The sequence below is a fragment of the Hemitrygon akajei genome, chromosome 1, assembly GCF_048418815.1.
Source record: "Hemitrygon akajei chromosome 1, sHemAka1.3, whole genome shotgun sequence".
Lineage (NCBI taxonomy): Eukaryota > Metazoa > Chordata > Chondrichthyes > Myliobatiformes > Dasyatidae > Hemitrygon > Hemitrygon akajei.
Window position 1 is genome coordinate 113,503,623 of NC_133124.1, and position 15,105 is coordinate 113,518,727.

General features: G+C 44.2%; 1 long non-coding RNA gene across 1 annotated transcript in view; it reads left to right on the forward strand.

The window, feature by feature from the left end:
• Positions 1 to 680: 680 nt before the first annotated feature.
• Positions 681 to 15,105, forward strand: part of LOC140732657 (uncharacterized) — a 55,798-nt gene continuing 41,373 nt past the window's right edge. The window contains exon 1 of the long non-coding RNA XR_012100111.1: positions 681 to 869. This is a non-coding gene — a long non-coding RNA (uncharacterized lncRNA). The remainder of the gene's footprint in view (positions 870 to 15,105) is intronic.

The following is a 15,105-nucleotide window of genomic DNA, read 5'->3' on the forward strand; positions in this document are numbered from 1 at the left end:
GGCGTGTGTGAAAGAGAGTGGGTCATAGGGAATGCAGTCTAACACTGTGAATGGTGGTTAGCCTTGAGGAGATAAGCAGCCTCCTCATGTTCCTATTTTCCTGTGTTCATTGGAGACGCAGATGAAGACTTGGTGACAGTCCACTAATTCCATGGGTATTACTGATTTATTTAAATTCCACTGCTGCTGTGGGAGTTGAACACATGCCTGCAGTTTAAGCTTCTGGTAATGTAACCACTGTACTAGCTGCTCCTGCTGACTGGCAAACCATCCATTTTCTTGGGCTCTGGGTGTCATCACTTCTGCCGGCAAAGGAGACTGTGTATAGAAGCAAAAGTAGGTTAGACAGAAGGATTGGTGAGGTCCATCTTCCACATCTGGGCCTGACCAGAGCTGGGATGGAATATTGGAGGCTTATCAGGGAGAAAATCAGGAGCCCGATCTCTGGTTTAACACTGCACAAAAGAGCTGTAGAAAGGGGAATATTTGTGGGATGTTTTGGAATGAAGTATGTCTATTGGCAGCACACCATCTCCAAATGCGGGGTTTATTTCTCCCAGCCATACCCTTCGCTTGAAAGAAGCGCTTCTTTGTTCTGCCAGCAGTCGTTGCATCATTACAGGAAGAGAACCGATTTCCAACTGCTCAGTCTGACACATGGTCTGTGGAGAACAGCGGAGGAACGTGAGAGCCTGGGGCTGCGTCAGATTCTCCAGAAGTAAGGCAGGCAACCTGGACTCCTGGATGGTGGACAGTTTAAACACTGACGTCTTCTGCAAAGTTTCAGACTGGTGAACATTGGATATTCCAAAGCACTCAGCCAAGTATGTGCAGTTTGTGTGCAGCAACCTCCTGAAAACACCGACAAGGTAGTTACTTTGCTTTGTTTTAATTTGCCCAGAAGCCAAAGGAGAACTCTCCCATTGTGAACTACTTGACTCCATACTATGTGGGTCTTAGTTTAATGTTTCAACTATAATGTGCCACAGAGACACCCTCTCTCTGCAATATATTGACAACGCTAACTTAAAGTTAGATGCTCAAGTTACAGAGTGGGACTTGAGCCCACACTACTTTGAAATCCAAGCCATGAGTGGTATTCACCCAAACCTTGTCTGGCCAAGGAAGGTGACAGACAGTATGTAAGGCAAACCTTTGACTGTATGTCAGTACATGTAACATAATAAACCAATTCCAATTCCAATTCCAGACAATTCCAGCTTCAGTATCCCGTCACAGCAGATGCCCAGGGTACGAAGACGTAACAGGGTGGGAGAAGGAAATTGATCCCTTACGTCACAGGAGGCAGGAGAGCCAAAGTATTGACATCTTCAACACAAACCCAAAATGAAAAACTCCTTGATGGAGGAACAGGAAGAAGCCATTCAGCCTCTCTGTCAGCTGATGAGACCTTACCTGATCTGTAAGCTCCTGACTAGTGGAAATAGATTCTCTCTCTCTCTCTCTCTCTCTCTCTCTTCCTCTGTATACCATTGTCTCGGTCTCTCCATCTGTCTGTATCTGAATCTTTCTCTATCTTTATGTCTGTCTGTCTTTTACTATCACTGCCTCTTTGTCCTTCTGTCTTTCTCTCTTTTTCATTCTTCCACCAAATCCTATCAGGCTTCCTTCATATCCTGAAACTTCAAAAACATCACCTCTCAATCTTTCTTATTGCCTTTTGTGTTTATAATCTTCCCTTGTTGTCCAAGTGACACTTCCCTCTTCCTGAGACAAGACATACATATTGTAATTCTGGAGCCCTGAGCCATATACATTGCTCCAGGTGTAACCACACCAGGATTTGCGTTGCTGTGGTGCAACTCTGGCCATTTCCCACTCTTGTGATTCTTCCTGGGTCTGCAGTACCATGTCTCATTCTTTATAAACACACAGAAAGTAGCAAAGCTATTGAGGGTGGGAATTTAAAGGGATACAAATGTCCAAAAATGTTTGTACATTGGAGGACAGTAGATTATCTACTTACTAGGAGTGCTGTTGAAACGTAAATGACAGACCAGCCATAATAGTCGATCCATCACGTGTTCAAACCAACAAATCCTTCGATGGCTGAACCATGTTTAGGGGAATTTGTTGCATCACTGAAGAGAAGGGAGTGGCTCAAAACACAACTGTCTATTATAAAAAACAGAATTTACACTGAAATACTCAACAGATCAGGCCGCATCTGTGGGAAGAGGAACAAATGAGAGCTAACATTTTGGGTTGAAGACTCCTCATCAGAGCCAGGATGCAGAGAAAAGAAGTTTGTTAAGCTGCTGAGAGAGTGGGGACGGGGGTGTATGTGACAGGTAAAACTGGGGTGACCATGGGGATAAGATGTAAGCAAGGTTGTCCGGTCAAAGTGCGAATGGGAGCAGTTACTGAGTGAGGACATAGACAAAAGACCGTGGGAATTGTGAAATGCGGAGCTGGTGGACATATTGGGTTGGTCAGACTGCTCCATGCTCAGAGAGACAAAAACAAAAAAAGGAAAATAAAATACATACTAGAGAGATATCGTTTCCTAAAGTTGTACTTCAATATTGAGTCTCTTCCCATCCAGCCTGGATGAACACTTGACCTCACACTCTACCTGGTTATGGCTTTGCACCTTGTTGTCTGCCTGCTCTGTCCTTTCTCTGGAACGGTTACACCTGATTCTACATTCTGTTACTGTTTTCCTTTGTACAACCTCAACGTATTGCATAATGATCTGACCTGTATAGATGGCTTGCAAAACAAAGTTTTTCCCTGCACCTTGGTACATGAAAATAAACCAGTTTAGCAATTTAAAAAATAGTTAAATTTGCAGAGTTCACTTCAATAATTTTACATGCAGGCAAGTGGAATTACATAGTTGCAATGGGAGCACATCTTATTTGAGAAGATTTTCTTAATTCCTGTTATTTTCATAATTTGTAAGCAATGGCAACTAATTTTAACCACAATATATATGGCAAGACAACAACATAGATGAAAATAAGACATTTCTAGTTTTACCCTAGTTCTCCTTGAAACCTTTTTTGATTCTCCTCTCCTTACTCGGGTGGCAAGGTAGCATAGTGATTAGCAAAATGCGATTACAGCGCCAGCCACATAGGTTCAGTTCTGCCACTGTCTGCAAGGAGTTTGTATGTTCTCCCCATGACCATATGGATAGCTTTTGGGAGCACACTGGTTGGTAAGTTAATTGGTCACTATAATTAGGCTAGGATTAAGTTGGGGGTTTGCTCAGTGGTGCGGCTTGAAGAGTTGGAAGGATCTGTTCCAGGCTGTATCTCAATAAATAAGTAAGACCATTCAATAGTCTTATAACTATAGGATATAAGCTGCCCTTGAACCTGGTGGTATGTGCTTTCAGGGTTATGTCTGATGGTGACTGCTTTGTCGAGACAGTGAGAAGAGCAGGCGGCGTCCATGGAGGCTGAGTGCTGAGTGTGTTCACAACTCCCTGCAGTTTCTTTCAGTTGCCATACCAAGTGCTTGTACATTCAGAGAGGATGCTTTCTGCAGTGCATCAATGTAACTGAAACTCAATTTAATCACCTGCTGCTACCTTTAAGCTTTAAGAGTATAAACTCATTGTACCCTAGGTTCAGAGAGACTCTCCCAAGAGATTTTCTACCAGATATCATCCTGAACGTCTGCTTCAGCTGAATAAAGTCATGCTTTACATCTACGTAGCCCATTGAAAGTCACAACGATGCCTCTCCGTGGTTCTTTTCACCCCACCTACAACCCTTGAAGATCTCTGTCCTCATTTAATCCAGGTTTAAATATGCTGTCTTTGTGATCTCGGTTGCTGTAGTAAGTGGTGAAATAGTTGTATGGTACACTTATCTTCATAGGTCGGGGCTTAGAATATAGGAGTTGGAGTGTTACGTTCCAAATTTCCAAAGCACTGATTAGACTGGACGTACAAACAAGCTGGATGAACTCAGCAGGTCGGGCAGCATCCATTGAAATGAGCAGTCAACGGATGCTGCCCGACCTGCTGAGTTCATCCAGCTTTTTTGTACGTCTTGCTTTGACCACAGCATCTGCAGTGTTCTTTGTGTTTACTGATTAGACTGGCATGGTTAGAGCATTGGCTGATAGGTAGGAGGCAGCGGGTGGGAATAAAAGGATCCTTTTCCGGTTGGCTGCCAGTGACTAGTGGTGTTCTGCAGGGGTTGGTGTTGGGACCGTTTCTTTTTGTGCTGTATATCGATGATTTAAATGGTGGATTAAATAGCTTTGTGGCCAAGTTTGCAGATGATGCGAAGATTGGAGGAGGGGCAGATAGTGTTGAGGAAACAGGTAGGATGCAGAAGGACTTAGACAGATTGGGAAAATGGGCAAGAAAGTGGCAAATGAAATACAATGTTGGAAAATGCATGGTCATGCACTTTGGTAGAAGAAATAAATGTGTGGACTATTTTCTAAACAGGGAGAAAATCCAAAAATCTGAGGTGCAAAGGGACTTGAAAGTCTTTGTGTTGAACACTTTAAAGGTTAACTTGCAGGTCGAGTTGGTGGTGAGGAAGGCAAATGCAATGTTAGCATTCATTACAACAGGTCTAGAACACAAGAGCAGGGATGTGATTCTGAGGCCTTATAAGGCACTGGTGAGACTTCACCCTGAGTATTGTGAACAGTTCTGGGCTCATCATCTTCGAAAAGATGTGCTGGCATTGGAGAGGATTCAGAGGAGGTTTACAAGGATGATTCTGGGAATGAAAGGGTTATCATACGAGGAACATTTGGTGGCTCTAGATCTGTACTTGCTGAAATTTAGAAGGATGAGAGGAGATCTCATTGAAATCTTTCAAATGTTGAAAGGCCTAGACAGAGTAGATGTGGAAAGAATGTTTCCCATGGTGGGGGAGTCTAGGACAAGAGGGCACAGCCTCAGGATAGAGGTGCGTCCATTTAAAAAAGAGATGCTGAGAAATTTCTTTAGCCACAGGAAGGTGAATTTGTGGAATTTGTTACCACAGGCAGGGTGCAGGCCAAGTCTTTGGGTATATTAAGGCACAGATTGATAAGTTCTTAATTGGACACGGCATCAAAGATTCGGAATGAGAAGGCAGTGGGAGAGCACCTAAGGATTTCCAGCAGGAAGACATTTTGAGTTCTCGGGGAAGAGAGAGGCCAAACTGCGCAGGCGTGTGACGTCAGCCAGTTGAGCGCGAACAGTTTAAAAAGAAGGCAGCCATATCCAGCGGGCAGCGTTGGGAGTGGGCAGCGGAGTGAGAGGCAGCAGAGGGAGAGGGCTTTGGCTCCACAAGCTTCGGTGGTAACGGGACGAGGTGAGGCAGTTGTCGATTGCAAAAGGAGGTAGTATGTATGTGAGGCCAGTTTTCTGTGGTCGGTGTCAGATGAGGGAGATCCTGGAGTCTCCCAGCATCCCCGTCGGCCACATCTCCCCCCAGTGCATCGAGATACAACTCCTAAGGGACCGTGTTAGGGAACTGGAGATGCAGCTCGATGACCTTCGTCTGGTCAGGGAGAGTGAGGAGGTGATAGAGAGGAGTTACAGACAGGTGGTCACTCCGGGGCCACGGGGGACAGAGAAATGGGTCACAGTCAGGAGAGGGAAGGGGAAGAGTCAGGTACTAGAGAACACCCCTGTGGCTGTACCCCTTGACAATAAGTACTCCTGTTTGAGTACTGTTGGGGGGGACAGCCTACCTGGGGGAAGTGACACTGGCCGTACCTCTGGGACAGGGTCTGGCCCTGTGGCTCAGAAGGGTCTGGAAAGGAAGAGGAAGGCAGTAGTGATAGGGGACTCTATAGTCAGGGGTCTGACAGGTGATTCTGTGAACGCAGGAAAGAAACTCGGATGGTAGTTTGCTTCCCAGGTGCCAGGGTCCAGGATATTTCTGATCGCGTCCAAGATATCCTACGGTGGGAGGGAGAACAGCCAGAGGTTGTGGTACATATTATTACCAATGACATAGGTAGAAAAAGGGAAGAGGTCCTGAAAGAAGACTACAGGGAGTTAAGAAGGAAGTTGAAAAGCAGGACCTCAAAAGCAGTAATCTCAGGATTACTGCCTGTGCCACGTGACAGTGAGAATAAGAATAGAATGAGGTGGAGGATAAATACGTGGCTGAGGGAATGGAGCAGGGGGTCAGGGATTCAGATTTCTGGATTATTGGGACCTCTTCTGGGGCGGGTGTGACCTGTACAAAAAGGACGGGTTGCACTTGAATCCCAGAGGGACCAATATCCTGGCGGGCAGGTTTGATTGAGCTGTTGGGGAGGGTTTAAACTAGTTTGGCAGGGGGTGGGAATCAGAATGTGAGTGCAGGGATTAAGGTAGAAGGACAAGGGCATGCTAAGAGTTCTGAGTTGATGAGGAAAGACAGGCAGGGGACAGAACATAATTGTAGCCAGTTCAAGGGGTTGAAATGTGTCTATTTCAATGCTAGGAGTATTAGCAACAAGGAGGATGAACTTAGAGCAGTGGTTCCCAACCTTTTTTTGGCCATGCCCCACCTAATCACCTCTAAAATCCTGATGCCCCCTGTGGTGATATATAATTCTTATTATTCAAAAAGTGAACTCCTATTCACCTGGAGGAAGCCTAAAAGACCATTAACTTGGTTTAAACAAGCTTCCAAAGAACATGGCATTCATGAAAGAGAAAAATAAAAGAACCAAAGGTCTGTTAAAGTTCTGAGGAAGAAATTACTAAGAAATTGTAAAAAAAAGAACATTAAGTGATATTAAAATAGTAATAATAATAAATAAATGAAACAATGCCGATTCGTTTCTACAGCATACAAAGACAGATACACCGTTTAAAAGAGATGACGCAATGTACACACCTTCACACCACCAAGAACCGAAAGCTACTGCAAAAAGCAGCATTGGCGCGACCTCGTACGAGTTTCTTACGCGTTTGGACTTGTTCATTCGTTCCTTCCTACATCAGTCAATTCATTAATTTAATTATGAAAGCCATTTGATGGTTGTAATGATGGTGATACACTATATATACAGTATATACGCAATTACACATGTACATACACACAAGTATTTTTATGTATGCATACTGTATATACACATATGTATTAACTCGCACACACACTCATACTCACACAGACTTAACAAGAAAAAATTCACTGTTAATAACTCATTCTCGAATTGCCCCCCTTAAAAATCAAATTACCCCACGTTGGGAACCACTGACTTAGAGCATGGATTAGTACGTGGAACTACGATGTTGTGGCTGTTACTGAAACTTGGCTGGAGGAAGGGCTTAATTAGATGATGCAGGTCCCGGGGTTCAGGTGTTTTACAAAGAATAGGAGGGGGGTAGAAAAGGGGGAGGAGTGGCATTGCTGGTCAGGGATAGTATCATGGCTATAGAAAGGGAGGACGCTGCAGAAGGAGTGTCCACGGAGTCAGTCTGGGTGGAAGTCAGAAATAGGAAGGGATCAATCACTGTGCTGGGAGTAGTCTATAGGCCCCCAAATAGCCCTCGGGACACCGAGGAGCAGATAAGCAGGCAGATTTTAGAATGGGGCAGGAAATACAGGGTCGTAGTTATGGGTAATTTCAACTTCCCTCATATTGACTGGCACCTCCTGAGTGCAAGAGGGATAGATGGGGCTGAATTTGTCAGGTGTGCTCAAGAAGGATTCCTGACACAGTATGCAGACCGGCCAACGAAAGGAGCGGCCATACTGGATCTAGTTCTGGGTGATGAACCTGGTCAGGTGACAGACCTCTTGGTGGGGAGCATTTTGGTGAGAGTGACCACAACTCCCTTAGCTTCAGCATAGCTATGGAAAGGGATAAAGTCAGACGAAATGGTAAAGTGCTTAACTGGGGAAGGGCTAACTTTGAAGGGATGAGGCAGGAACTAGCGAGAGTAAACTGGAAACAGATCTTCAAAGGGGAAAGCACAGAAGTAATGTGGAGGAAGTTTAGGGACCACTTGAGCTGGGTTCAGGATAGGTTTGTCCCACTGAGGCAAGGAAAGAATGGTAGGAAAAGGGAACCGTGGCTGATGAAACACGTGAGGCAACTCGTCAAGAGGTAAAAGGAAGCATATGTTAGGTATAAGAAGCAGGAAGTAGGAGGGGCTCATGAGAAACATAGGGCAGCCAGGAAGGAGCTTAAGAAAGGATTTAGGAGAGCTCGAAGGGGGCATGAGAAGGCCTTGGCATGTAGGATTAAGGAGAACCCCAAGGCATTCTATGCATATGTGAAGAATAGGAGGATGACGAGAAAGAAGGTGGGACCGCTAAAGGATAAAGAGGGCAACATGTGCCTGGAGGCGGAGGAGGTTGGGGAGGTCCTAAATGAATACTTTGCTTCAGTATTCACAAGTGAAAAGGATCTTGATCAGGATGAGGTCGAAGTAGAGCGGGCCTGTGTGCTGGACAATGTGGAGATTAAGGAAGAAATGCTGGATCTTCTTAAAAACATTAAGATTGATAAATCCCCAGGGCCAGATATGATACACCCCAGGTTGTTGTGGGAATTGAGAGAAGAGATCGCAGGAGCATTAGCTATGATCTTTGAATCCTCTTTGGCTACAGGGGAAGTGCCAGAGGACTGGAGAATAGCAAATGTAGTTCCCTTGTTTAGAAAGGGTAATAGGGAGAAACCAGGGAACTATAGACCGGTGAGTCTTACGTCAGTGGTATGCAAACTACTGGAAAGGATTCTTAAGGATAGGATCTACGAGCATTTGGAGAAGTACAGTCTGCTCATGGATAGTCAACATGGCTTTGTGAAGGGAAGATCGTTTCTCATGAGCCCGATTGAGTTTTTTGAAGAGGCAACAAAAAGAATTGATGAGGGTAGTGCAGTGGATGTGGTCTACATGGATTTTAGTAAGGCATTTGACAAGGTCCCTCATGAGAGACTCATCCAGAAAGTCATGAGGCATGGGATAAGTGGAACCTTGTCTGTTTGGATAAAAAATTGGCTTAAAGGAAGAAAGCGGAGGGTAGTTGTGGAAGGAAAGTATTCTGCCTGGAGGTCGGTGACTAGTGGAGTGCCGCAGGGATCTGTCCTGGGACTCCTGCTCTTTGTGATTTTTATAAATGACCTGGATGTAGAGGCGGAAGGATGGGTGTGTAAATTTGCAGATGACACGAAGATTGGAGGAGTTGTGGATGGAGCTGCAGGTTGTCGAAGGTTACGAGAGGATATAGACAGGCTGCAGAGTTGGGCCGAAAAATGGCAGATGGAGTTCAATCCGGACAAGTGTGAGGTGATGCATTTTGGAAGGACAAACCAGAAGACTGAGTACAGGATTAATGGTCAGTTACTTAAGAGTGTGGATGAACGAAGGGACATTGGGGTTCAAATCCATACATCCCTCAAGGTCTCTGCACAGGTTGATAGGGTAGTTAAGAAGGCCTATGGGATGCTAGGCTTCATTAACAGGGGGATTGAGTTCAAGAATAGAGAGGTCATGTTGCAACTCTACAAATCTCTGGTGAGACTGCACTTAGAGTATTGTGTTCAATTTTGGTTACCTGATTATAGGAAGGATGTGGAAGCTATGGAGAGGGTGCAGAGAAGATTTACCAGGATGTTGCCTGGTTTGGAGAACAAGTCATATTAAGCAAGGTTAGCAGAGCTGGGACTTTTCTCTTTGGAGCGTAGAAGAATGAGAGGGAACTTGATAGAAGTCTACAAGATTATGAGAGGCATAGATAGGGTGGATAGTCAGTACCTGTTTCCCAGGGCACCAATAGCAAACACCAGAGGGCATATGTACAAAATTAAGGGAGGAAAGTTTAGGGGAGACATCAGGGGTAAGTTTTTTACACAAAGTGTTGTGAGTGCCTGGAATGACTTGCCAGGGATGGTGGTGGAGGCTAAAACATTGGGGATATTTAAGAACCTCTTGGACAGGCATATGGATGAAAGAAAAATGGAGGGTTATGGGGTAGTGTGGGTTTAGTACTTTTTTTAAGGATTATATGGGTCGGCACAACATGGAGGGCTGAAGGGCCTGTACTGTGCTGTAGTGTTCTATGGTTCTATGGTTCTATAGTTCTAAGGTAGGGACATGTTTGCCACATCTTTGTGGGCCAAAAGGCCTGTATTGTGCTGTATGTTTTCTATGTTTCTGTGTTACAGGGAGAAGGCCGGGGAGTGGAGCTGAGGAGGGTAAAAAAGGATCAACCATGACTAAATGGTGGAGCTGACTGGATGGGCCAAATGGCCTAATTCTACTTCGATGTCTTATGGTATTTTGGTCGAGACCACACACCGAGTACTGCATGCAGTTCTGATCACCAGACAAGAGGAAGGAAGTGCTGGCACTGGACAGAGTGCAGAAGAGGTTCCCCAGGGTGCTGCCTGCTTTGGTGCACTTTAGTTATGGGGAGAAAATGGAAAAGAGAGAATGGACTGGGCTTGTTTATCCTGGAACAAAAGGGGACTGAGGAGCAACCTTATACAATTATACAGCATTTTAATAGGAGAAATGGTAAGAATAATTTACCCCACAGTAAGGGTATCAAAAGCAAGAGAGTTTTGGTTTAAGGTGACAGGATAAATTATTAAAAGGGATTTAAAGGGAAAGTATTTTGATTGTTTGATATCTAGAACTCACTGCTGGGGAAGTGATGAATCAGATACAATCACTATGTCCATCAGACATTTAGACAGTCACTGAAATAGATAAGGCATATATAAGCAGGTTAAAGAGATGGGGAAGAAAAGTTAGCATTGATGTGATTGGCTGACAAATCTACTTCTATACTGTACAGCTCTGAAACTCTCTTCCTCAATGTCAAGAAAAAAGCTCCACAAAATCTACCAGCTAGGCTTGGCTCTCACTCAACTGCTCCAGTACATCTTCGCATGTTCATTATATTTCTCTTGAAAGCATTTCTATAAAGCACTGTGGGATACTTTACTGTGTTCTATAAATACAACTTGTTAGTGTTACTGGCTGTGTTGAGTGCACAATCCTTTCATCATTTTGTGAATGAGCAGTTCTGCTGCATGGCCACAAGATGATTTAAGACTGGTAGTTTGGATTCTAATGAAGCTTAACCACTCTGCTCTCTCGCTGAATGTTCAAAAATGTTTCCTTAGTTGTTCCCAGAAGATGTTACCTTGGTGAGACTATGTTAACTTGTTAATTGAGCTACTGGAACAGGACATTCATAGCATGTATTGTGGGATTATTCAGTGATGACATTACATTCTGTGCCGTGAACAATCCGTTTTAATCATTGAATTCCTCCCTAAATTCTTAAAACAACATCTGAATAGATCAAGAGTCAGTCCAGTGCTGTAAATAAGTTTATGCTATCTACAGGTGTCCCCCCCCCCACCCCGACTTTACAAAAGTAGTGTGTTCCTATGAAACCTTTCTTAAGCCAAAATGGCGTAAAGGGAAGAACCATTAATTTACATGGGAGAAATTTTTGTAAAAACGAGAATCCTCTTCGTAATGCAAAAACAGGTTACCAATGTAGGTCCTTTGTAAAAGCGAAATGGCGTAAAATGAACATTCGTAAAGTGGGGGAGACCTGTACTGGGGTTTGGAAATTTCATAAAATGAATGAAATGATGGTTTTTGTCAGAGAGGGAAACAGAAGCTGGTAATTGGTAGTAGGTTTATTGTTGTAGCATATACTGAGATACAATAAAAAGATTTTGTTTGTATGCCATCAGGACAGATCATTCGAGACAGAAGTTCGCTGAGGTATTATGGAAGGAAAAACAGTAACAAAACTACGTAGAAGCAATAAGGTGCTAAGTCTATGACGAGCCAGACTGAACAATCAAGGGTTCATCTTAGGTCCATTCAAGAGTCTGATAACATGCGATAGTTGATGTCCATAGGCCTAGTGGTAGCATGTTATGCTTTTGTATCTTCTGTCTGATGCAATCCCCCTTCCTCAACTCTTTGAAAAGCACTGACCCAGCTTCTCCTCAGTTTGCTATTTCCTTCACTCCTCCCCCTTGCACTCGACAGTACAGCATTGAGAACTGGCAACAGTGCAGTGAAGGTAGCAGGGCAACACAGTCCAACAGTATTTAGAGTGGGTTTTCTTGTTTATTTGTGTATTTAAAGTTCATAGTTATATATTTGTTGCTGCTTATGTGTGATTCCCTGGCTTTGTTAGCATATGTTTAGTGTTTCTGTTTTCATTTGTGTTCAATAAAAAGAGGAAAATGAGCAACACACAAAAGAGCTGGCGGGACTCCGCAGATCAGACAGCACTGTTCACTTCTCTCCATAAGTGCAGCCTGATCCACTGGGTTCCTCCAGGGTCTTTGTGTGTGATGTCCAGCATCTGCAGTCTATCTTGGATCTCATGCCATGCCATCCATACCGAACAGCTCCTCACATCCGTGCGTTGAAAGTGCAAGTGCTGTAGTTCTAGACAAAGTGCAGTGCAGTCAACGAGGAACGTTGTGAGGTCAAGAATGCATCTTACTGTACTTGGGGCCCATTCAATTGTCGTATAACAGCGAGGTAGAAGCTGGCTTTACGCTGGCTTTCAGGCTTTTGAATTTTCTGCCCAATGGAAGGGCGGCGAAGACAGAATGTTCAGGGTGGGTGGGGTCTTTGATTTGTTGGCTACCTTACCTAGACAGTGAGTATAGAGAGAGTTCACGGTGCTACCACCAAATCTAAAAAAATGTACCCCACCAAACCCAATGAATTATAATGAACCAGATCCTCCAAGTTCTATCCCAGCAACCCTGCTCACAATAATACACCTTACTCATGACTTATACGGTAGAAGTGATCAATTCAGGGCAAAGACTGGAGGCCTGGGGGTGCCCTGGCCTGTCTGGGTGTGTGAGTGGATGTGAAAACGTTGTTTTGCTGCTGTTGTCTTCTCCTGTTTTGTTATTGTTGCCGGGATGGCATGGTAGTGTAAGAGCGCCAATGACCCGGGTTCAATTCCCGCTGCTGTGTATGTTCTCCTTGGCTCTGCGTGGGTTTCCTCCCCCATTCCAAAGACGCACAGGTAATAAGGTTAATTGGTCACATTGGTGCCAATGGGCAGAGTGGGCTCTTTGGGATGGTAGGGCCTGTTACCATGTTGTATCTCTAATCTAAATTAATGAGTGAAAATAAAATAAAGTACATCTCCTTCTTTCTATTCATGTGCTGTCAATTAAAGTTATTTTCCAACAATATGTTCGCAGAATGCAAAACCACCTAATTATATCCCCTAAATACCAGTCCCAGGAACCATGGCCCTTGGACTTTTCAGTAATTATGGGAGCAGCAGTGGTCAGTTTTCACGTCAGACGCAGGAGCAAACTTGTTTGACTATTGACTGAAAGGATGACTTAAAAACCTCTTTGATTCACTTCTGGCATCATTGTTTGACAGGTGGAAATTTCACCCAGCACTGACAGTCTGGAACTGGAACTGAAGTCACTATTTTTTGTCACTAAGTTAAAATAATGATCATTAACACCCAACAACTAGCCGTTGATACATTCAGACTCTTGACAATAGCAAGAAATAGCGGGTGGGACCAACAAGAAATAACAGATTCCTGCAGTGTTAATATTGACAGGACATGCATTAGGTGTTATAGAGCCTGTGCTCTAACTTAAGGTTGCTATATCTGGTTGATTATTCCTGCAGGTTTTAACACCTGACTTTGACCCAGCAGTAGGTCCATCCTCCCACTCTCATCGACGGACCTGGTTCACCATCTCCCAGGCCAACTGTTCTATCTGTGGCTTGGTGGAGTCCGTGTTCCAAGTTCACACTGCGCTCCAGAGGTTGCTGCCTCTCTTTGAGTGTTTGAAGGGACTGCTCCTCAAGTTCTGGTCGCACCTCAGACCCACTCTTGGGGTCCTTGTCCACCCAGTTGGCCAGGGAGCCTCTCTGTCAGTCTTCTCCTGAGCTTTGCCAAGGTAGCTGTTCACAGGTCCAGACAATAGGCTACAGGGGGTTCCAGCTGAGCTAGCACCTGCCAATTTTCCGAGAATACAACAGTGCCCAGGTGTCCTTGGAGAGGGAGTGCTTGATGTCCACAGGATTATTGGGCACTGTAGAGGCTAGAGAGTGCCTGGACCAGAATTTGAATTTGATATATGTGCATATTCTGGCAGAAATATATATTTTGCAAGTTTGCAAATAAATGTTTATATATAAATGTAACACTCGCTTTGCCTAGCAAGCTTAATATAGGGGGTGATAACCCCCGGCCCAGCCGAACTTAAGAAATCTCGATTGAGTGGATGCTGCATGATGTGTCCCCTGTTACAAATCAGTACCCCAAAATAACAAACAGTACACAATATGTGATTAAACAATCAAGCTTTATAACTCTTACTTTGACTATACGGTTAGTAGAGAAACGAAATATAAAAGAAAAAGGGCCCAAATCTTATTAAACAGTCTGTGCACACAAAGTTGGAACTCACAGTTTCACCTTCGCTGATCCTTCTTCGATCATTGCTGCCTTTCGGACCCCCGCTTTGAGTCCACCCCAAATTGTTCCATTTGCGTCTTCTCTCTTCATCTCTCTCTCTCCCTCTGGCAAAAGTCCTCGAAAACAACTGCTTCCAGAATCACAAGACAGGGCAACAAAATCCCGATTGGCTAACATGCATCCACAGTCCTGTTATCTCCAGCCATAACCCAAACATTGCTGCTACAGAGAAACAGTTACCTCAGCGGTGAACATTACAAAAAACCAGTACACTACAGAGAAGCCATTACGTAAATAAGAAACATAGAACTGGAGACAACCCTACAATCTCTTGAACCTGTTGTCATTCAGTGAAGTTATGGCTGAGATGTGAACCCTCCTTCTCACCTTTAATGTCTTTGCTTAACAAAGAACTGTCAATTTCAGTTCCAAAATTAACAGCTGCTTGAGGTGAACCATATTAAGGAGCCTTGCATCCTCTTCCATAGACTCTTGGCAAATCCACACTCCACAAACTTTTTAAAACTAAAACTTTGACAGATGCACAGTGGAGAGTATCCTAATTGGTTTTATTAGTGTCTGGTATGGAAGCAAAAATGGTAAAGGCTACAAAATGTACTGGATACAGTCCAGTCCATCATGGGTAAAGCCCTCACTACCACTGTGCACATCAGCATGGAGTGCTGTCACAGGAAGGCAGCATCCGTCATCTAGGGCC